Source organism: Neovison vison, chromosome 6, assembly GCF_020171115.1.
Source record: "Neovison vison isolate M4711 chromosome 6, ASM_NN_V1, whole genome shotgun sequence".
In the NCBI taxonomy this organism is placed as follows: domain Eukaryota; kingdom Metazoa; phylum Chordata; class Mammalia; order Carnivora; family Mustelidae; genus Neogale; species Neogale vison.
The window spans coordinates 26,255,767-26,262,988 of record NC_058096.1 but is presented as its reverse complement, the minus strand read 5'-3'; the positions used below and the strand labels follow the sequence as shown (position 1 = coordinate 26,262,988).

The 7,222-nt window shown below is 41.1% G+C and overlaps 1 pseudogene; it reads left to right on the top strand.

Annotated features, from left to right (window-relative positions):
* The first annotated feature begins 225 nt into the window (after window positions 1-225).
* On the top strand, window positions 226-778 carry LOC122910015 (annotated as a pseudogene).
* The last annotated feature ends 6,444 nt before the right edge of the window (window positions 779-7,222 follow it).

Here is a 7,222-nt window from a genome sequence, read left to right as displayed (position 1 = left end):
CCCCTCCCTCTCTCCAGGAACCAGACCTGAGTGCCGAGCCCACCGGGGAGTGGTTCCCAGAAGGCCGAGCGCCGCGACAGTACTCGCCCCTCGAACACCACGCAAGACGTGCCAAGGTAGTTTGTCCTCTCCGGGTAGCCGTAGGCGTAGGTGTCACGTGACCCTGCCCGGCTAAATCCACCAGACTTCAGGAGCAACTGGTAAGAACCCTGGCAGCCTTTGCGCATGTGCCGGGAGTTGGGGAGGAATACGGCATCTGTGGGCGAGAACTACGGAAACCACCTGCCTTGGATTTGCAGAGAGGAGTTCCGAGCAGGGTGGGTGCCCTTCCTGAAGCTGTCCTCCACCTACATCCCCCCACCCCTGCCGAGGGCTTTGCCTTCCTCCCGCCCGCCTGCAGCCACAGCCTGCACTTGGATCTCGAGCTGCTGTGGTGGTGGGCAGGCGTCGCTGCGTCTTCCCAGAGGCCACAGCTACGGACTATATGGCCAGCGGTGCCCTGAATATGACCACCAGCGACCGGCAGGATGAGTGCAAGAAGGGACTGACCTGGCTCTGGCCACGAGCTCCACGATTTTCAGTCCCATCAGCACGCTTGTGCCCAAAGAGAAGATCCCTGGCCCTCACAACCTGAAGGTCTGGCCTAAGGTCACTGGCAAACTCGGGCTAGAGGTGTGACATCCTCCATGATTTTTCCCATCTCCACATCATCAGCAGTGTTTGCAAGATAATGACCATGCAAGGAAGCATTATCTGGACCAGGACGCCCAAGAAATAGGACCTGTGGAAAAAAGAAAGAGAGAAGGAAATTCAGGCTGACATACACGGGGTTGGTAATGGGGGTTAAAGGTAGAAAGGCCAAAATATTGAGTTCATACAAAGCACTCTAACTTCTTAAGTTTTAGGAGAGAAAGGAGAAGACAGAATGAAGCATAGGTTACCTGAGGTGACAGTCCTTTCATAAGAAACCAATTTTTAACAGTGATTTAATTGGATTGATACATCTCAACTCAAGGAAGATAGAGCTCCAAGGAAAATGCAATCTAAAAGACATTGGGCTAGAAGTGGAAATGAGGAGCAGTATCTTATAGGAAACAACCAGAATAAAGTATTTGTGATGCTTCCAAAGAGAATTTATCAAACCAAATGTTCAGAAAACTTGCTTTCCTTTCCTGTAAGTGGACTGGTTAAGACTTTTCCATGGGTCATTCAGGGATCAGTAGTTCAAGACTTAAAATCTAAAGAAGCTAAAAAGCATGGTTCAAGTCAGCATTTTCATTTCCTTGGATTATGATAATCATCTGGAGATATTTGCAAAATATAAAAACTTCCAAGTTACTAGCCCATACCAGGCCCTGTTTTAATTAGTGGAGTTAATTAACCTCCAGATCTCTAAATGAATTTTATCACAAAAATGTGAGAAAACATTATATAATCAGTTAACTTAAAGTTTGTTTAATAAATGAACAATTAATGAAGCTCTCACTCATTTACATAAGGTGTGTACCATGGCCCATAGATCCTGAGTTTGGGAGATAATTTTGAAACTACTGTCTTCCAAATAAATATGCTGTCTCTTGAGGGGACATGAGATACTGTGGAACATAGAGTTACATTTCTGCTTCCCAGTTTGTGACTGTTCAAACCGACATTGACCAGATGCATGGTGATTCAATCTGGGGTAGAATATGAGAAACCTGTTGGGCATCTTTGTGAAGATGGCCCTCTATGTCTAAAGAGAGATACGGAAGTCATTGGCATATAGGTCATGCTGGAGTGATGGACATAGATGAAGCAGAAAAGACAGAAAGTAAGTAACCTAGAAGGAAAAGGCAGAACTGTGGGTAACATCAATATTTAAAGAATAGAGAGGGAGAAATTACTAAAAGAAACAAGAAGAAAGAAACAGATTAGAAAGTAATCCTGAGACCAGGAAAACTAAGAGGAGGAAATCATTTTCTGAAGAGACAACAATCAGTACTGCCACATTCTTCAGAGGAAAATAGGATAAAGACCAAAAAGAAGCCATTAGCGTATGTTTCCTAAAAGGGAAGGAGGGGAGGGAGGGAAAACGTCCTAAATCAACAAGTCTGTTGTGCTGTCAATGACTTGTACCTTGCCTAATACTGGCTAAGGAGATAATTGTCACTATTTCTTCTATGTTATGCATATTTGAATAACATCAAATGTATTTATTCAACTATTAAAAAATGGGACAGCTATATAGTATGTTAACATTAGCATTTTATGAACAGAACTATCTCTGAGTGTTTTGTTTTGTTTTTTATTAATATATAATGTATTATTTGTTTCAGGGGTGCAGGTCTATGATTCATCTATCTTACACAATTCACAGCACTCACCATAGCACATATCCTCCCTAGTGTCCATCGCCCAGCCACCCCATCCCTCGTTGTTTTGTTTTTTGAGAGAAAGAGCCATGCAAGGAGGGGGAGGGGCAGAGGGAGAGAGAAAACCCCAAGCAGGTTCCACACTCAATGCAGAGCTGGATGCAGGGCTTGATCTCAAGACCTTGAAATCATGACCTTCATGGTAATCAAGTGTCAGACACTTAACCAACTGACCCACCCAGGCACCCCTCTATCTGGGTTTAAATGCATGATTCTTTAGTGTTCATTTCTTCACTTTTATCAAAAAGTTACAAATAGGACACTGCCTATTTGTGTTACAGTTGATTGTACACAGGTCCATGCTTTCTAATATCTATTTGTCCTCAATAAATGAGACAGCAAGAAAGGAGAAAAGTAACTGATGTGGGGGGGGAGTAATTAAACCATTTGGTACTGAGATTTTTTATCAAATAATTACTTGATTCCAATATTGAAATTTCTTACTGTCAGCAAAACTTCATCAGAAATTTCAGAACTTTATGGTTAATATGGCCTCATGCCCAAAAGAAATTGTGCTTAAGTTATATAAATGACTAAAATCTATGAGAGATAACAGCTAAGTATATCACAAAATGAGATAGTAATATTAATTATACAATAAATGCAATCATTTGGCCTCATATATGACTTAGCCCATGATCTGTATTTTCTTTGAACTTAAGGAGTTAATCATTTGTATGGAGAGATAGTGTGCGTGCAAGGATAATCTAATGGGCATCCAAGGTATTTGTACATTTCTGTAAATTTACTACATGTTTGATCAAGTCCTTTATACACAACTGTTACTGAATGGTATGCCTTGTCTGTAAGGCTTCTATTTTCTGGGTGATGACCCCACTGTGAATTTTGCACATATGTTTGAATACTTAGTCTCCACTGAGATATTTGCAGCATGTATTTATAGAAATATGTCAGTGACTTCCCACATGTTCAGCATGAACTAACTATGCCAGCCTTCAAGTACAGTAATGGGAAGAAAGGACCTTCAGGTCATGAAAGTGCTAATTTGCAGAAACATAACTTCCCCTGTGATTAAAAGAGAATTTTAGTAATTGTTAGGGGATTTCACTCTTATTAATATCCAGGTTGAGAAAAAAGGGTGCAAGATGCAAAGTCTGGATCTTAACTTTACAGATGTTTCCTCCAATAGGAGTTTCCTGTCCCTTACCTTGAGAACAAGGGCTGAGAGTGTTGTGCTGGGCACTCTAATGTTTTATGTATAAGTGTTTTACATAGAAGCTGATCACTGTAAGCCTAGGATCTAATGGAGTAGATCTGGGGTGTGCCACCCACAAGCAGCCTTCTGGACCAAGGCACTCACGCCCCAGCTTCCAGAAGTGTAGGCTAGTAATAGATCATACCTGAAATCCTCTCCTGGAATCTGGGAGCCACATGCCCTAAGGTTGCACCTCTCCCCACGGGCAGTGCAGTCGACATTCAATGACCGGTTACCTGGGATGGGGGAGGGGGAGGGAATAAAAGGGCCAATCCCTCAAGCCTTAATTAGGGACAATTCTAAATAGCCATATAAACTCCAGAGCTTGGGGCACCTGGGTGGCTCAGTGGGTTAAGCCTCTGCCTTCAGCTCATGTCATGATCCCAGGGTCCTGGGATGGAGCCCAGCATTGGCCTCTCTGTTCAGCAGGAAGCCTGCTTCCTCCTTTCTCTCTGCCTGCCTCTCTGCCTACTTGTGATCTCAGTCAAATAAATAAATAAAATATTTAAAAAATAAAAATAAACTCCAGAGCTTCCGTATTGCAACTGCAAGACAGTGTTAATCTCTCCTTCTACCTAATCCTACTTCTTTCAATCCCTTCAAATTGACTTCAGCAGTATTGGATTTGAGAGCATTCACCAGTAAAAAATTCTCACGTGCAAATCTACATCTCAAAGTCTGTTTCCCGGAATATTGACCTAAAGCAGACGTTAGGAGTGGGCCTAGGAGGAAATTCTAAAAAGGTACTTTGATGCTGAATCACCTGCTGGTGGTTAGCAAGGAGGACTCCATCGCTGGTGGTGGGTGGCATGCTAACAGCTCCAGGCATACTGTAGCAATGCAATTGTTAAGACTTTCACCTGGGGTGACCCAAACTGGAAGAGAAAGCACTGGCCGCAGGCAATATTTCGAGCATTTGAGAGATTGGGGGAAGTAGTAATTATAGGGACTGTGGAAGGAGTGGCTGTTGCTGAGGGCTATCAATTCACCTGAGAAAAACAATGAAAAACGAGAGATAATTAATCACCAATTTAAGGTAAAATGTGAAAGCCAGAGGGATTCCTTGGCAGCACATAAAGAACCTCTGCTCTACTGTACCTGAAAGGCAAAGAAGGCTAAGGGTGTGGTTTTCTTTTTCCCCCAGGACTGAATTATAAAGTTAGCAGAACTCCAGAGAAGGTTAAATTCTAAAATAGGCAATTCGACAATACCAAGATCAGGACCTGGATTAGTAAACCTGGAATGGGAATATCTAGATCTTTGCACTCAAAAATCTTGAATACTCAGATTCTCTTGACCCTTTGAAGCCCATCAGAAGTGACCCATTCCTCCTTGATAAAAAGAAGCATTCCCCGCATACCCCTTACTTGAAGACAATGCAGAGACTTCTGCCTTTCAAGACAATACATACCCCTCTCAAGATCTACCGCAAATCCCCTTTTTGCCTCCAGTAACTGAAGAAGAGGTCAAGAATCTATGAGAACTCAGGGGTGCCTGGGTGGCTCAGTGGGTTAAAGCCTCTGCCTTCAGCTCAGGTCATGATCTCAGGGTCCTGGGATCGAGCCCCACATCAGGCTCTCTGCTCAGTGGGGAGCCTGCTTCCCTTTCTCTCTCTCTGCCTGCCTCTCTGCCTACTTGTGATCTCTCTCTCTCTCTCTCTCTGTCAAATAAAATAAATAAAATCTTAAAAAAAAATCTATGAGAAATCACCATGCAATATGATGGCAACATTTTATGTAATAATTAACCGGTTCTTCACAGAAATCTATGCCCATTTTCTCAGGTAATTATACACTGGAGAAAGAGAATTTCTGGAAATGTCAAGGTCATATTTATTATTCAGGAATGCAAATTCATCCAAGACTCCATGTCAGAGTGAGTGCACCTGGTAATAAATAAATTCACTAGGTGCAGTTTACAGTGGGTGCAACAGGACCCTCAAACAACCCAGCAATCATTTCCTCTGTCCCTCATTTCATATTGGAATAGACATACTTAGTATTAAGCAAACACCCCTACCCCTACCCCAGGTTGGTGGCTTGGACGTTGGAGCTAAGAGTCCGTGGGAAAGACCCAAGTGGATGCCTCTGTCCAATTTCACAGTAGGGAGTTAGGTTGCTGCATGACCTATGAAGGATATAGTCAGGATGACCCATTAGATACACAATCTAGACTAGCAAAAAGTGTTTCACCAAGGTTGAAGACACTCTAGAATGGGTAGAAGAGTAGAACAATAAGTATTATTTGTAATCTCAATACCATCTGCCACATTGGGGGTGTTTTTGGTTACATATTTAAAGGATAATACTTTGGGGCACCTAGCTGGCTCAGTCGGTAGAGCATGTGACTCTTGATCTCTGGGTCATGAGTTTGAGCCCCATGTTGAAAAAAAATGACAATACTTTGGATATATTTCATTAATTTTAAATATTTTTATGTGAAATTTTACTTGAAAATTTAAGATAACATGTGACTCTTATTTGTAGCTTGCATTATATTTCTGTTTGACAGGTTTGCTTTATCAATCATATCTGTAGGTAACAAAAATTGCATCTAAAATATCTTACCAATAGGAAGCCATCAGTTGCTAAATACACATAATTTAGCCAATAGACTAAGGATTGGTTAGGTAGCCATGGTGTTCAAGGGGAAGAGCACAGTCTAATTTGAAACTGAAAGAGGAAAATAGCCTTCCAGCTGACTCCTTTCTTCCTCTTTATAGGTATGGCATAAATGCCATCCATGAAGCTAGGACAGAATACTGCAGAGATCTGACTATTTCATCATTTTAAGACGTCATGGAAATCTTCCTTAAATGCTTTGTCTGAACTCAAAATCTATATCCATATCACTTCAACAAACAAATGTCTCTGCAGCAGTTTGACCTGTCTAAATTGTAGAGGATCCTACAGATCTGCATGTACAGAGGAATAAAATAAGACAGTAACCACAGTATTTATCATCCACCATAAAATTATCTGCTGTAATCTCCACTTCTGGATATGGATAGCTAAATAGCAATATATAAACAAACAACATCAAAGTGCCTTTTTGGCTAACTGCCACCCTGCCACTTCTGAACCAAAGCCAATTATAATGACATCACTCTAGCTTTGTGTCCTTTACTGACCTTCCTACTTATGTTGCCAAAATGTATTAAATTTCTACTCTACAATCTGTCTTTTTCCCTTTGCCTTTGTTTCTTTAAATAATGACTTGACATCACTTGACCTCAACCTACAATTTTGGCTGATAATATCACTGAGCAATTCACTTACATAAATGGCCTTGCATAATCATCTGTTGTGGCACAGAAAAATTTGTGCAAGAAAAGATTGAATTTGGATGACATAAACTGAAGAAAATTCTTTTAAATATTCTAAAAAATCATATCTCCATTAGGCAGTTAAAATGAGATCTTCTATCAAGCTGTAAAAATCCAATTTCCATAGTACTATAGTCATAAAAATATGTTTAGTAAACCCACCTGCACATGTTTATTTTCTTTAGCATTCTTTAATAAAAGTCATTCGGACCACTAAATTGAAAATGAAAGTGGTATCACATTAGCTGAGGTCTTTAAACATGACTGAAG